This window comes from Argopecten irradians, chromosome 15 (assembly GCF_041381155.1).
Source record: "Argopecten irradians isolate NY chromosome 15, Ai_NY, whole genome shotgun sequence".
Lineage (NCBI taxonomy): Eukaryota > Metazoa > Mollusca > Bivalvia > Pectinida > Pectinidae > Argopecten > Argopecten irradians.
This window is the reverse complement of record NC_091148.1, coordinates 19592117-19609888: the sequence shown is the minus strand read 5'-3', so window position 1 is coordinate 19609888 and position 17772 is coordinate 19592117. Positions and strand designations below refer to the sequence as shown.

Sequence of the window (17772 nt, the reverse complement as noted above, 5' to 3'; positions counted from 1 at the left end):
TTCAGTTATTTACTGCATCGTTAAGATGGAATAATTAATCAAGCTATCAATTGCATGGACATTTTTTTATCACATTAATTCCAGTTTTGATACCTCGCTCGTTGCTATAACACCCTCTTTGAGGTCCTAGGAAGGAATGGTTATGGAATTACAATACATTTTATTACCTTCATTATATCACAATATCACGGTAATACATATCACGTGTTATTCTGTATAAATTAGAAGTGTTTTTTATGTAATTCCTTTCATTGGTACTCATTTAGTTTCCCGTAGTCTTGAAGCATTAATTTCTAAGACTAGAAATAAGAGGTGTACCATCAATATTATATTCATTTCTTACCAAATCGACAAAATACTAATGTTGTAGTTAAAGCAGTGATCAAAGGAGATTTTACCCTCTATTGTAGCATTTAATCAATGTAGATAAATTCGATATTAGATTTAGTTCTTACCAAATCGAAAAAAATGCTCTAAACGCTGAAAACAAAATTTATCTAGATGTTACTGTAGCTTTCAACCTATGAAGTGACACGGTGATAAATGTTACTAAAGTACCGCGTTTCCTCCAATGGTAATTTGACATTATCACTGGAAGACAATCCTGGGCTATAGGAGTACTGGTAGATAATACTGTTGATGTTCAGCAGCTGACGTAAAAGTATATGACGTCACGGGAGTCCTCGATGCACTATTCTAGATAATAACGTGCACTTTTGTTTGGCATGCTGTAAGGTTAGCTGTTAACTAAAGATAACGAAACAGATTACCTATGAATGGTGTCTAATGCAGATATCTATTTCAGTCCCAGTCATTGATTACATCTACCAGACAATACTTTAATAACGTTTGTGAGGATACTTGTAAAAAGTGAAATTACTGTCCACCAATTTATTTTCGGTGTTAACTACGTCTAGCGTCTTTTCATACTTTCAACTAATTCGTGAACACATTCTTTATTATTTATATTTTTAGCAAATAATTTGAATTCGCGTTTGAGATTTCTCCTGAAGTTACGCGAAAATATGTATGTCTCGAAAATAAAGCGATTCACAATATTTCAAGCTAGGCCTACTATATATTTGAAAAATTTAAAAATATCCATGAAGCGCTAATGTTTGACTGACCGATAGTAATCAATAAATTGACAATCTCATCTAAATTTCAGTGTATGTTTCATATTGCTCAACGTCCCAACAAGTGCAAACGTCATTTAGGGATATCCGGCAATACCAAACCAAACCAAGTATGCGATGTGAGAGTGTTTGGTGAGCTTATGTGTGTTTTGGGAGACTGTGGTATATATCTATGACGTGTCTCCTTGTGATAATAGATTCTGAGTAATTGGATTTAATCTCAATAATAAGATTATGTAGCTATGCCATATTTAACATTATGGTGTTTCAAAAACAACAGAATATATCAAAACGAAACTATAATGAAAGCAAACATTGTTGTTGGTCAGATATTTTATCAACAGTTCGACGATGATACTTTGTTATGCGTATAACAGAAATCACTGAATGATTTAGTGTCGAAGCGTCAAAGTTCACAGTGAGGTCAAATGCACAACTTACGCACGTAAACAAAGGCGATCTATATTCGTATGTTTCTTTGATTGTTGACGATACCTAGCTGCCATTTCCGGTCGATCAGTTTTCGGTTTACATTGTTGATGTCCATCTATATGCATCCCCGTGAATTGTTCTAGTAGTCTGAATGCGGTCAGTTATTTCTATAAACAGCCACGGACAATCCTTGAATAACTGATAAACACGGACAGTACGGTCAAACATTCCGGTAATTAGTATCTGTCTGGCCAATTAAGATAAGACTAGGGATGTCGTGTATAATTATAGACAGAACAAATTGGTCAGTGCCCTCTTTGTCAATCCATTGATTTAGATAGTGGTTAACGCCGTGTTAAAGAGGAACACAATAATTGGAAGGCACAGGTTTGAAGATAACAAACAATAATAACAGCAAAATTTTATAGACCGAGATAAACATATCAATAACAAGGAAATATATATTGGATGAATTATTTTCAATCAGAAATAGTTAAAAAGCACAAGAAGACTAGTGGTTCCTGGAGAGAAATTTCACATGTATATGTAAACAGAGTTATAATAAACCATATGCTTATTTTGCATCTGAAGGAAAGACTTTTTAACGTCTTATCGACAGTCAGAGATGGAGCGTGTGTTGTAATAAGGTATGTGTGGACTTCTTAACCAATCGGCCCAACAAAAATCGAAAAATTGTAACAACTTTACAATGATTAAGATATCTACATCCACAGTTATAATATACCCGCTGAATTATATTTTAATTGAGTTTGTTACATATATTTATAGTAAAAATCAATCGTATCTTAACGGAAGATTTCAGTAGCTTTTGATATTACAGGACGTTTTGATGCCTTCAACATAAAATTATAAAATATATTGTATTTTAAGGCTTATGATTAATATACATGTATAACGTATTTACTAATTCCTCAATATTTTATTTTCTGTGTTGTCTGTAGTGTGGGTACACAGTGAGTTCTATGTAGTTTTGAGGATTGCACAAATTACATTCTGTAAATAATGGCAAACGGACGAGCTATGTGTACGGCGCTGATTCACTCGGTGATAACACGTGCTATTTCAGGTAGAGGAGTGATTATGACTTTGCCCAGTTGACCCTTAAATCCAGCACGCGCGTCACTACATTTGGTTCCCTGCCGTTCTGGCTATCTCTCTTGTTCGTTGTTTAACATGGTAGTATCAATAGAGATTAGCGCGCGAGATAGGTATCTACACGTGCAACATCGACCAGGATTTCGATGCACGTGCATTAAATGTCTTGGTATTATAAACACATCAAACGAAATCGGTCTGCAATAAACATTTTCAGTTTGCTGCAGCTGAGTTAGGCCAGGTCCCTCTCATTCAAAACATGACTTTCCTTATCATATCTAAAAAATAAAGTTAGATAAATAAATGTTACTTATAATGTCAACGTGATTAAATCATAGACAGCTTGTATACTTTGGAGGACCAACTAACCTCCCATCTAGATCATTTAAGAATAAGTTTGGAATCCCTAGGATGCAATCAAAATTTGGTTCCAGATGCTTTAGAAGAGTACTTCTTCTTTGATATTTTTTTTCATCGACGCCTCATTAAAAATAAGCTGCATCTTTTGACGAACTATTAAATATTTAAAACGAGCTAATATTACTGCTCAGTTATGCGATATCTTAACATAGGATCTTATTATAAAAGTAACATGCATATCCATTTCTTGTAAAATGTATTCTGAATAACTTTTTTTTGTAAATGACAATGTTACGGTATTCTCTTGTCAAAATAAATGGCCATTAACCATAGACTTGAATTCAATGTTGTATGGTGTAATAACATTACGGTAGATTCTACCGTCTATTCTAAATGGCTTTCCATTATAACGTACTGGTTGGGGTGTGCTGCTCTAGATCTTTAGCAGTCAGATTCAGTGAGATTACACTATAACACAATCTATTACAATGCACAGATGTGTTCACCATACAGATTCTCCGTAAACACGGACGAGTCCGTCCTAAATTACATTGACTATTGATTTCTAGTTATCAATTTCAACCCAGCCAGAACCTTTCTTCCAACTTAGCTATCGGTATATTCACTCTGTAGAACCTTTGTTGTATTGATTGGTATTAAACCTTTTGTATCATTCTTTCTTTGGTGTTCTTCTTTTCAGGAAATGATTTGAAAGCACCAAACATATGATTTTAAAATTATGTTTTCACGTTATAGTTAAGTTACGTTCACGTGAGATGCAGATGCAAATAAAGTCACGTGAAATTCACGTGAGGACATATTACCTGTATACCCATGGATAGTTCATGTCATAAAGTATGAGAAACTAAGGTAATATCTGACATATTTTACAAGATTAAAAACCACAATTATGTTTATATATTTACTGCATTAGACGTGTGGAGCCTCTATATTGTTCATTGATATTTATCCTTTGTGTGGATCTTTGTTAATACACATTTGTATTTACATTGATACTTGAGGTTTAAATTCATCATGCTCAATTTCGCAAAAAAAGTATTTGAACAAATAAAAAAATATCCTTGACATAAATAACTATTTAAACAGTCAAAGGAATTTGGCTTATGTTATAAGGTATTCATTTATCTTCTTATGTAAACTAAATATGTAATGCATGAGGCATTAAGTACAGAGAAATAGGACTGGAAAACAAGTTTCAAATTAAACAATTGAAATGATCAATGAAAGTTCATTCAGAAATACATGGGATCAAGACTGATAGACTGCTAGGAGGCATGTCAACAAACTATCCTCCCTTAACATAGACTCTAAGATTCAAAGAAAGGAAAATTATCTGTCCTTATTAAATAAATTTACAGTTAAGAATAAGATTTCGTTATTTTACAAAATTTAGAGGTCGCTACATCACTAATTAAAAATGTTAATTTCTTTTTTCTTAAAACATCAGTTATCATTTAAAAAAAAATTCCCTTGTTATTTCGGATCGCTGTTGTCTGTCAAAGATGCCTCACCGCCGACATAGCATAAACGATACCCATCATTTGAACAATAACTGGTGTTTAATCATGTATGTATATGTTTATCTAACACCAAAAAAATATATAATAATTTATTTTGCTTTTGGTGTATGCGCAATCAGTACTTCATTCCATATATGTCATAGTGCCACGGAATGTTTTCGGGACGCAATTAATTATTTTAAATATTTTCATCTTGAAGTACAATTAGAAGCTCAAACTTTTCAATGGTGGTAATAGTGTAAAGAAAGTAACTTTTTTAATTGAAGAAAAATAACAATTTTTTTGCTCGTGTTTTTAATAGGGAAAAATACTGTTTTTCAGCGGTGGAACATCTTAAGCCTGGATTTTAAACCTCCATTGTCAAAGGTCGAAGGTCACACATAAAATACAAAGTCACTGTTGACGGACAATAAAACGGCGATTGTAGGATCGTTACATAATTAATCGCTTCGACTGAGCTATAAAATATTCAGATCATTGTTCGACACACACGGAGAGAGTTTGGGGAGTAGATTACTGTAATGCGTAGCCTAATTTACACAACTATTCAAAATGACCTCACCAGGTCAAGGTCGTTTACCTCGCACCACGAGAAAAGCTGTCTTGTGTGATAAGGTTGAAATGTACTATCTATTAGAACAGAAACTGGAAAGTACATATCGTTACAAAAACGCAATCTGAGTTTATTTTGGAGTGAAGTTTCAACTTTCATTTTTTCTACTTCATGCAACATTCTATTGAGATTTAAATAAAAATACAATCTAGTGCATTAGACAAATATAACTTGTTTTTAAGGCTAGAAGAAGATGAGTTAGCTAATAAGATATATAGTTCATAAGCATTCCTGAAGCTATTTTGATAAATTTTATTAGCCTAGAATTTGTGCTACAAGGTGTAGATTGTTGATTTAAGTCGCCTGGAATGTAAGAATGAAAATATACAATGTACTCACTTGTATGAGGTCGCGATTTACTCTGACAGAAAATCCTTGGACACCCTAGAGTAATAGTATATCTTCAAACCTAGCGTTTAAAATAAACAATAAGACAAACTTCAACTACCTACATTACTTAGTGGATCGTTCTATAACACGAGGTTTAATTTAAGTGATGCTTTGTTTTCCTAATGACAACTCAGTTTAGTTTATATAAGCACTTACTGCTAAACGTTCCATTTTTGAGTGAACAATATTTGGCGTCGTCGTTATTTTCAATATAGTAGTTAAAACGTAAATTCGCGATCATGCAGGAATTCTTACTTACAAAAGTGAAGTCATATATAAGTTTATTCGCGAAACATTTCAATTAACATTGTATTTCTCTCGCGAACATTTGGGTCTCACGATAATCAAGTGATTTACAGTAACAAAAGGTACATACAATTGTGTCTTTTGTCATCTCCATGACACACCAATATAATCTCTTTCACAAGGCAACACAATGGCAAGGGAACACAACACATTAGTATACTGCAGCCTCCCACCAATCCGACAACTCCTTAAAAATGACACTTTAGTTTTTCTTTATCAAAAACAGGAACGGAAGAAAATTTTTTTTTCAGTTGCAATAGTTATTTACTTTCCACCATTACTACGTTGAAAAGTTAGAGCTTCTTATTTTACTTCAAGATTGAAAAAAAAAATTATTTGCGTCCCAAAAAACTCACATGGTATAATGCCCTATATGGAATGAAGTACTGATAGCGCAACCATCAAAAACAACCCAAGTTATCTTACATAATTTTTGTGTTAATTAGACATACATTTACAAGTTATTTCAATTATTGTTCAGATGATGAGTATCGTGTATGCTCTGTAGGTGGTAGAGCATCTTTAAATGACCATGGCAATTAATATGAAGTTAAACCAAACAAACTCATCCAAGTGACATTTGAATGTTTACGTTTAAACCTAACAACGACATAAAATCAAACCATGCCTCGGCAGTAAAGGTGCACCAGGAGATTAGTGCTGTACGAATAATTTGTTACATTTTTAGGAGGATTCGCGACTCGGTTGCTGGGTAGGCATATTTGAAAGTGCAGGACATTGCATACATAACTTAATCAATTTCACAGCACGAGACGATTATCACTGCACATCCTTTTGATCCTAGTGCCATCTTAGTTTAATGCAGTGTGAGTAACACTTTGATATCTCCCTATACCATGTTTTATCATTCTATAAATTTATTTTCCTGGGTAACGCGGCTTCAGGTTAACGCTACTGTAGACATTAACATTGTTTATATAGGCATGTGGTAAAGTTCAAACTGTCACTTGTAGGGCCTAATAAAGGCTGATAAATGTTGCTTATTAATTCTTAAATCTTCAAACTAGCCAAGACGGTTTCAGGGCTTATGTCTACATAGTTAATCATCTAAACAGATGATTAAAAGAACCATATTTTGTACTTTAAAAATTCCACGGATTATGGTGTCATTTTTAGAACAGGGGTGTACTTAAGATCTAGATATCGTCGGTAATACCTTTCTTAAAATACAATGATGTACCGCAACATTCCGATACATTGCCACTGTTAATGTACCTAAGGTTCAACTTTAAATCCAACGAAGAGCAGTTAGGAAAATTTACTTGTAGGTCGGTTGCTTTTCCCCGAATACTTATATATATTTATGATATTCCACCAATGGTCATTGTTCTCATTTTGGAATGATTTGTTTTTTCAGAGCCTATGACTTCATACAAATAAATGTATGCTTTTCCGATGCAGTTATAAAAGGAAGGTTTTTTTAAAGTCCAATTTTGATATTACGGTCGTATCCATTCTGGATGATAATCGGAAAGGATTGTATCTTGTGTGTTTTTGTGCTAAGTAATACATCTACATGCATCAATGGAAACTGTAGCGCTTAAAAACAATCAGTTAACGTATCATCTTATCGTTGTACATGAATTCAGTATTGGCAACGTTCGACGTGCAAATACAGGGAAGAAACACAATGTATATTAGAGATGTCGCCGCTTATTACTGGAGTCAATGGATAGCATTAGTAACTGTTAGTTGGGAACTGGTCGGACACTTTTGTGGATAACTTACGTAACTACATCGGCACGTTTATCCTTATCTGTTTTCGTCATGTTCTTTAAACACGGCGTTTATAGTTAGAGATCACTGATAACAGAAACTGTATGGGAACGTAAAATCAGAATTTTAGGATTTCTTTAAATGACAGGAGAGGTTTCAGCTGGGATTTCATTCAGAAATGATAACTTGGTATATAAATATCATTACTAAGATATTCTAATAGTTTATAATAAAATAACACCCGAAGATACTTAATATTGATACTATAAAAGTACAAATTAATAATGTTATAATTATATACTTATAGCATATGCATACAGTATAACAATTGAGTAGAAAAAACAGTTTACATTGTATAGCACTGTTGGAATCCACAACTGCTATTGAAAATAAAGCCAACTGGAAGAATCATTCTAATCTAACGTTATTTCCGATAAACCCTGATCTCAAATTGAATATAGTAATTTATGGTTAACTGTGCGAATGATATTTACAAAGCCAATACAATTTTTGACACCTGTATATATGTCTCAAAGAAATAGAAGTGGAAAAATTGAAGTCGAAAGACACTTGTTTGTTGCGCGGCTTGAGTAAAATTAACTCTTGGGAATGTTACCTTATATGTTTTGCACAATAATGACTGCATTTAATAAAACGGAGAATTTATAACTTCACTATGAATTCATTTCATGATGCTTTTTTACAGGTTCTAGAGGAAAAATATCATACCACCTTTGACGTGGTCTAATTTATAGCCGATAAAATCATCGGTGATCTGTTTGGGCCAAACGGCCATTGTCTTCTAAGGCGTGTGTAAAGATTTTTGTGCTTGGATTATCGACACCACACAAGTAATGGACGTCGCTGAGTTGTGTCTGATACAATTCATTTTGGTATATTGTTGAACAAGATTGATGGTGAAATCAACCAGAAAAACACCACCGAGGTATTAACAACTGTAGATAAAGGCTTAAATACATACCTTTATAAATAGCTCAATAACAGTAGTCTTGGCTCTGGGGATTTGATTCTAATGACATGGAAGTCTAAGGGCGGAAGGGTGAATCTATCAGTATGACCTTGCTTGTTGTTGATATATCCACAAGGTCAGAAAGGCTACCCATTAAAGCACTTAAGTAATCACTGACATAGATTAGAGTCGATTTGTGCCAATTAATTACATTACAGGGGATATGTGTCTCTCGTGTTGTATTTGTCAACTGGCAGACAGGGAGGACGTCACGTCATTAAAATATAATATATCTTTAGTTTTGACATACTTAAACATCTGCATTCCATTTGTGTAGCATAAAATCATTACACACTTTGTTTATTTTTGCGATTTACAAGTTAAAATATTTCACGACATTGTTATTTTCGTAAATTTATATTTTCGGTCTGGTATCAATATACCGGATGTCATAAACACAAAATACTAGTCGCAGTGTAAGATATCAAAGTAACTCACGAAAATTTCCACTTTTACAATATATATATAATTACTGGGTGATTTCCATTTACACTCTGAAACAAACATCACATACATATACATACCAAGTTTACTTTTATTATATGATGGGTGTTAACCATTGTTTAAATGGGCTTTCCTTCCAGTGTTTTTATCAAGACTTAAAAATGTAAATAATACTTCTATGTTCTTGTTTATGATAAAGAATATTTCTATCGGAAACAATGCTGGCTAATCTACAAGTATACATTGTTGCTCCCATACAATCGTAAGTCAATAAGCAATGCTCATAACTCACTGAGTGAAATAGATCTAGGCCTGATTGCCGTCACGAGTACTTGTTTATAGCCGCGGATGTGGCCCGTTACTACTCGTTACGTATATGTGATATGTAGTATTGAGTTGTAAGGTCACGGCCCCTGTAACTGGTGTGCCGGTACTAACTGTTCGTGTCAGGGGTTCGTTTACTGAAGGAGGGGAGTTATTTGTGCAGTTGTGAAAATCGTCAACAGCCCAGTTCACAAGGAATCCATAACTTTATGAAATTCTTTTTCTTAAAATTCTTCATAAGAAAGCATTACATGAGTTAAGGAAAGATTCTTAAGTTAAGAAGTCTTCTTTAAAATGTTTAATGCTTTCCTTTCCTATTCAAGTTAAGTTAGCCGTATTTTTAAAACTTAAAGTGGAAATGATTTGCCATTTGGTTAAACAAAATTGGAGAAATAATTGCGGTTGTGACGTCATGTGTCCCGAATTTAAAATTTGATACTTCCTTTGGCGTATACAGTAATTTGATATGTGACATGTTCAGGAGATCAATTTGGTAAAAAAGAGAAGTATAGAAAGGTATTTATATAATTATGAAATAATTACACTATTTTATGTGATTATATCTTTCAATTAGATTTCATTAATACCAAATTAAAGTGTGACTATAAAAACAGAATATTTCATTGCCCTCTTATGAAGATGTCCCGGTCTGTTTATTGCTGTTTATTGCTATGGTCGTAATATTCTGAAGGTACCTTTACCATCAGCAGTCATATATCAAAAAACTACTTAAAACGTCATAAAGACAAACATGCCTTAGCGATCACCTCTGTAAAAAAATCACCTGCCTTACAAATCGCCTTTTTTTAAGCTCCCAAATGGTCGATTCCAACACCGGTATAAAAACTACCTGGCTATAGAGACAATTTGTCTTGGTCCCTTGGCGGTCGTTATAGACAGGTTTCACTGTATAAAGACCATTCGAAAACAGACGGAGCAGGTGGTCTTTATGAAGATGTGGTCGCTATTACAGGTTTTGCTGTATACTGTTTTCACCCGTTTATACTTTTATTACCCATTCTCACTTTTCAACCGTTTTCAACAGAATTCAATCGTTTCTAACAGAATAGATTCTTTCTTTTTTTGTATCAAATGCGCAAAATATAACATATTAAGTATGTTAATTAGTTTAATTGCAAAATGTACTGATGTAATCTAAAGATGATCTTTCGCACGATAGGTTCCCTTATGTCTTAATGTAAGAAATATTCTATAGAGAAGTAACCTTTTGTGGTATTTGTCGTTATGTGTATCATATAAGGGTATTTAATGACACAGCAACTTTCCTTCTTAGCTCAAGTTATCATATCAGAAGACACTAGATACAACATGTTCTCGACGGAGTATCGGAACAAAACCTTAAGTCGTCTTAACTACACTTGACTGACTGGTACCATTCTGTAAATGAGTATTTATATGGAATCAATTATAGGTTTCTATCATTACTAATCACAAACTTAAGGAAATACAATATTTATGTAAATATCTTAGGGCATAGAGCGTGACATTCTTAGACGCAGCACGTGTATATTCCTTTGTGTAATTCATGATGTGATACGGTACATTAGGAAATGAAATGTTATATTATCCAATACACTCAGTCCTGTATCGTAAACTACACAAGTACTTATATTACTAATGGGGTAATAAGGGCGTCATCTAGAAGACTAGGTTACCCGAACATCAGATAATGTTTCCACCAAGTCATCATTTCAACACAAAACGCAAGTACACAAATACGTTGTCTTTAAATCAAAATCGAGCTAAGTTTTTATATATATTTCGGCTTTGAAAGATCCCCATCAATATTTTTAAGCTATGTTTTTGTTGTTACTTATTTTTTATTTTCCTGATATTTTTGGTTCTTTGGACATAAAATAAGAGACCGCTGACTATTTCTTTTACTAATGTCCAGAAAGTAATTTTTAGAACTTTATTTCACAACTTCAACCATAATTACGTATACCATTTCAAAACATAATCCAAGTGAAAAGTTTGCCTCCTTAAAATCAGTTGACCGAGTCCGTTTACATATCCTTTTCACGAAAAGGTTTATCTGTAAACTATATAGATTCTGTATAAAGTTTCCATAATGTTCCAATTGAGAATTAGATTACACAGAGGTATTTATTTTCCACTGTATAGAAAACAAAACTATGACAGACTTCCTCGAGATGAATCTCAGTGCATAACCTCAAGTGATAAAAGTGCAAAAGACTTTGAAAGCTATCTGTACTGAGCGTAGACAAGCCTGTTACATAGTTCAGTTCAATTGTTTGATAACTTTTAGAAGTATAGTTTTACGAAAATGTGGAGGAATTTAACGAGACAAAAAAAATAGTGGAATTTCATACATTATGGTTAGTCAGTCACTAAGTACTTTGAGTATCTAAATTTGGATTTCGCTTAGGGCAGGAATATATTTTTTAATCGTTAAGTAGTTTTACATCATGCTAATCTCCTTCCGAATCAATTGATCAAATGAGAAAATTGAATATCTAAATATGTTAATTTGCAAATCATAGACGAAATCGCGACTTGGTTTGTTTAACTGAAATGTACAATTTTTTGGTATATTTTGCTAAACAAATGAATCAAAATGATACTCGTCGATCAATCGTGATTACAAAGTCAATCAACATTCTATAACACTATTTTAAATGTAATGTAATTACAATGGTAAAAAATCCTCTAGGAAATCCTTAAAATATACATGTATGTTGAATACAAGAAGTTTGAGAATTAATAGCAAGTACGACCCCTTTAAGCCAGTCTTGTTTCTTATCTTAAGAAAACTTTCCCTGGGGAGCTGATTAACCAGTAAATACTGACTGAATGATTCCAGAGGTAGCTAATACTCTACCGGATTTCACAACACTACGGGTGCGTCACCCTTAGCTGACGAAAGCTTACATGTATGTACTGACTAAATGGAAAGTAATGAAGAATCAAAGATCAAGGATTAACACTCGTGAATAATCTAATTACATTGTTCTAGATAGGATCTATTCCATTTGTATTCTTGCCGCTCTCCTCTCAGTAAGAGTTTTCAATCCCCATCAATCGGACAAATCATAGTGACTCGTTCATGGCGATATATAATATATAACACTATTCTATGATATAGCATAGTTGTGTTAAATGTATCATGTTATGCATATTACAGAGTTATCTGTCCTTGTGGGTTGGTATACATTGAAACGCAATGAAGAACAATGACGTTGTACTCCTCGTTAACACACGTAAGTCACAATGAAAACCTCTACCCGCACGGGCAGTTGACTAATCGCTTTGAAGATGCAATTTTATTCCCATTGTAACTACCGTAGGGCGAAAATGGAAGAGAATCACCCTCTCATCCGAGTATCTCTGACACATGATGGAAGAGAATCACCCTCTCCTCCGACTATCTCTGACACATGATGGAAGAGAATCACCCTCTCCTCCGAGTATCTCTGACACATGATGGAAGAGAATCACCCTCTCCTCCGAGTATCTCTGACACATGATGGAAAGAGAATCACCCTCTCCTCCGAGTATCTCTGACACATGATGGAAGAGAATCACCCTCTCTCCTCCGAGTATCTCTGACACATGATGGAAGAGAATCACCCTCTCCTCCGAGTATCTCTGACACATGATGGAAGAGAATCACCCTCTCCTCCGAGTATCTCTGACACATGATGGAAGAGAATCACCCTCTCCTCCGAGTATCTCTGACACATGATGGAAGAGAAGGCTTATCTGTAAAGCTGGATGACCCTCTCCTCCGAGTATCTCTGACACATGATGGAAGAGAATCACCCTCTCCTCCGAGTATCTCTGACACATGATGGAAGAGAATCACCCTCCTCCGAGTATCTCTCACATGAGGAAGAGAATACCCTCTCCTCCGACTCTGACACATGATGGGGAAGAGAATCACCCTCTCCTCCGAGTATCTCTGACACATGATGGAAGAGAATCACCCTCCTCCGAGTATCTCTGACACATGATGGAAGAGAATCACCCTCTCCTCCGAGTATCTCTGACATCATGTGGAAGAGAATCACCCTCTCCTCCGAGTATCTGACACATGTGGAAAATCAGCCTCACCACCCACCCCTTTTGGAAGGAGATTGTCAAAATCTCTCTTTAGGAAAAAGGTGTTATATATTCTGGGTGGACGCTCTATATGACCAGGGTCAAGCACGGCCTTTGGGTCAGCTACCATAAATGATTCGATATTTTTAAAAGTTTGAACGTCGCTGCGTCACTCACCTACAGACTGACATAGTATCTGACTATGTAATCTGCAAATGCGGAATAGGCATGCTATGTGTTTTTTAGTATTGAATGTTGTTTAGTATATACGGTATGTTGTTACAGTGCCCTAATGTTGTTAATACAGTATTACTTTACGGCAATAGTGGTTAACAAATATGATTACAGAGTTAATGATATTAAATTAGGATTATAAAAAATCATTGCCCTTTCGCCTTCAAATACTTCAAATAGCTTTAGTCTATCATGTTTAACCTTTTGTATTTTACTCGAGTGTTTTGTTTAATTAATTGTATATTTAGCCTAAATGGAATGCCTAATATTATAAAACAGTAAAACCAACATTCCACATTCCTGTAATGTGTATAGTGTTATACTGTAAACTTTTTCATTTTGGCGGAGACGTATTTTCGCGTCCTCACTTCATATAAATAACTCTAATATCATGTTTAACCGTTGGTATTTTGTGAGAATGTTTTGTTGAGTGAATTGTATATTTAGCCTAAATGGAATGCCTAATATTATAAAACAGTAAAACAACATTCCACATTCCTGTAATGTGTATAGTATTATATACTGTAAACAATTTCGTTTTGGCAGAGACGTATTTTCGCGTTTAAAATCTAAAATAGATTACTCTATTATCATGTTTTACATTTAGTATTTTGTCAGATTTTTTGTTTAATAAACTACATATTTAGCATGATTGGAATATCATAAACACTTAAAACAACATTCCACATGCTTTTAATGTGCTAAAATCAGTAAGGCGACATCTTGTAAACGACTTCATATTCGCGGAGTCCTAAGTTCGCGTTTGCATGCCAGACTATTCTTTCTACATTACCTTTGTTTGTAACATTATAGCGGAGATTAATTTTCGGGATTTCTAGCCGTCCGCGAAATGAGCAAAAGCTGAAGGCAAGAGAAAAATAGTTGCTGTAAAGTACAAGTCGTAAACACTGTCATAAAACAGCTGTGTTGGCTGAGTGATAAAACAGTATATAGAAGTGCATTTATATGACATCACAACAAGATCAAAAGATAGGAATGTGATTTAAAGAGCTGGAATTGCCATCTATCGCGTGTTTATGTTGACACCGTATCTTTAGCCATAATTTGCGACAGTTTATTGTCACAGAAATTTTTCATCTAAATTACAAGACAGTTTAGATAACGTTTTAGATATCAGAAAACACACAAATATAATCCTTTCCCTGAGTGTCGAGTTGGAATTTCATGTAAGGAAATTGTATGGATAATGATCGTAGATCGATGTTTTTTTCTTCGAGTACTTTGGCTTTTCGCCACCTCCTAAATATGGCACGTCCTAAATGTAAACCTAGTTGTCAATATGAAAACGATAACAAAACAAAGCACGACAAACTACGATACCAGTGTATATGAAAATTATCTTCGAAATTATCGTCACAATATGACCTACCAGAAATATTATCAAAATACCCACTATTTTCTACTGATAAAAAGATGGAGTTTTGCAATTAAAAAAAATTGGACACACTCTTTGCGAATTCTTTGATTAAATATAAATCTATGTGCCTTTATTCAACTATAGCTCACTTTGTTGTAAACATTTTTAACGTCATTGTATGTAACTAACGATATTAACACCATACAGTGGAAACTCTATGATACCGTCGTTTTGTGTTTTACTTAGACCTAGAATATAAAAATGATTCCTGACGTAATAGGCATATATCTATTATCAAATCTGGTATGTATTGATTTGTTTCTCAAAAATGTTTGCAAATGTTAATAGGACGTTAAAATAATAAACCCAATAATAGCGAATGTCAGGTTTCGTATTATTTCATTCATGATCTCTGAACATGTGCCATTTTCGGAAACATGAATTACGACTTGAGATACATTGTAAAGTAAAATAATTTCCTTCTTTTATTTTCACAGGTTAGCAGAGGAACAACTGAGACTACACGCCTCCTTTGACTACCGAAAGCCTTGACATGTCCAAGCCTGGCACAATCCTATAAATCTAAGCTGTAAGTTAACACGGTATCAATGGAACAGTTAAATAGTATTACTAAGTAGGGAATCGCAGAATAATCGGCACTTGTGTAAGTCTAATGTAATAGATATTAGGTTGTGATGTGACCCCTGGTCACATATGGATTATAACGAACGCACCTTCGCTTGTTTACATTTGAGACAATGTAAAGTTTAAACATTCACACCTTACCATATGTAAGTATTGGATTACGTATCTTATAATCAGGTTGAGAGTCTCAAATCTTCGTGAGGTTTTACATGTTCCAAGGTGTCAAAATATTTATCAGAATACGTAAGTCAATAAAAACAACCGATTATAGAATTTTTACTTTGACCATTAAGGTAAAACTTTCAGTCTAAAAATAGGCCGAAGAAGTAATACTAACAGTTGTATTTCAGATAAAACTGGACTCTTACAAACGTTTGTCTGTAGGATACAAATTAAGTAGGCCTCAAATTAAAACCTTCATTAAAACATACAAAAGTTATGGGGAAACTCTGAAGTTATGAAAATTTCCTTCACTTCTGTTATATTTTTCTGTGGTTAATCTTAATCTTAGGTATTTCCTTAATAAAATGCGAACTAGCAACCAAGATTTGGAGGGCTTATGGTAATATGACGGGGCATCTTTTTAATTTATACGGTCATCGCGGCTAGAATTTAGGAAAACTCTTTTAACTGTTATGGCTATCATTATTCCGTCTTTGCATATTACAGAGTTAGCTCCCTTGCGGGTAGGTATCGATTGTAACGTCAATATTTTAAGGGCGCAAATTTGACGTCATTTTCTCCGAAATGTATGATGTTACGCTCGCAAACACATGACGTCACAATCAATACCTACCCACAAGAGCAGATAACTATGTATTATGCAAATACCGAATAGCATGTGCTACTTTATCAACATTATTTAGGTAACCGCCATGAAAGTCAGGGAAAATTGAAAATATCGGCTGTAAAACGGAGAAATTTTTTGAAATGGAACTTGTAATGACCGTCAACAAACTGAACGTGTCAGAAAGATGCATAGTCTAACTGTCGACAAGTGAGGTTGCATTTCTGATGACAAGCATTCACGAAATTTAATACAGAATGATTGAATTACCATAATTCGTAAATTTCCATAAATTACCTTAGTTTCAAATGTCAGACAGAGACCCTACGTGACATTTGTAAAATTCATTGTTGTTTTGTGAACATCTCTCTCGCCCCCACACTGCACTGTCCTCTTAATTAAAATAATAATAAAAAAAATTTCCGGACTTCCCATGTTGTTTTGACATTTAGTGTCAACCCATCAAATTAGGACTATATTGAATGGTTGTCAAAAAGTCACTCGCCAATCTTCACGTACAATCTTGATTATCATTTAAAATTCTTTTGAAGCTGTTGGAATCATTCAACTCTTATTACATTTTGTATGAAGCGTACTAATTTGATATAGTACATTGCCATATTTCTTGTAAGATATTCTATCGCAGTTATGTATATATATATAGACAAAGCCTTGATGACAGGTCCATCTTTTACTTTTATGAATAACTTACATCAGATAGTTAAAAGTGCATAAAACGTTATTGAAACAAGTAGTTCTACCATATGCTTCACATAATAGTGACATATTTCTTTTTGTTCCTCAAATTGCGAATTTCTGCAAGTCATTTTTGAACTTTATACACAGTATTGTATAAAAATAATGACTTTTTTTTACAACTTTCGTTCTATTTGAAATTTAATGGTCATGCATTCTTGTGATAAAAATTGTGTTCGGAATGGTTAAATGACCCATGTACACTTTAATGATGTATATCATAATGGTGGCTTTATTTGTTAAAAGGTCTACCTCACTTGCAACACTAAATTGTCAATAAACCTTATTTTAGAAATAAATGAAGCGGATGACCTAACTTATTAAGTATAGTTATATATAGTAGCATATTTATTATATCGTTTACAGTTCAGTTCGCATGACATAACTTTCTTATTAAAGGTGTTGCTGATTTAGAAAGAAATTCATGCGTACATATCACATGTGATTTTGTCTCAATCCA

The 17772-nt window shown here is 33.9% G+C and overlaps 1 protein-coding gene across 1 annotated transcript in view; it reads left to right on the top strand.

The window, feature by feature from the left end:
• The window catches only part of LOC138308525 (protein FAM167B-like), a 55990-nt gene that overhangs the window by 25453 nt on the left and 12765 nt on the right, over positions 1–17772 (top strand). Inside the window, exon 2 of the mRNA XM_069249541.1 lies at positions 15622–15713. The gene's annotated coding sequence lies outside the window, so the exon portion shown is untranslated. The remainder of the gene's footprint in view (positions 1–15621; positions 15714–17772) is intronic.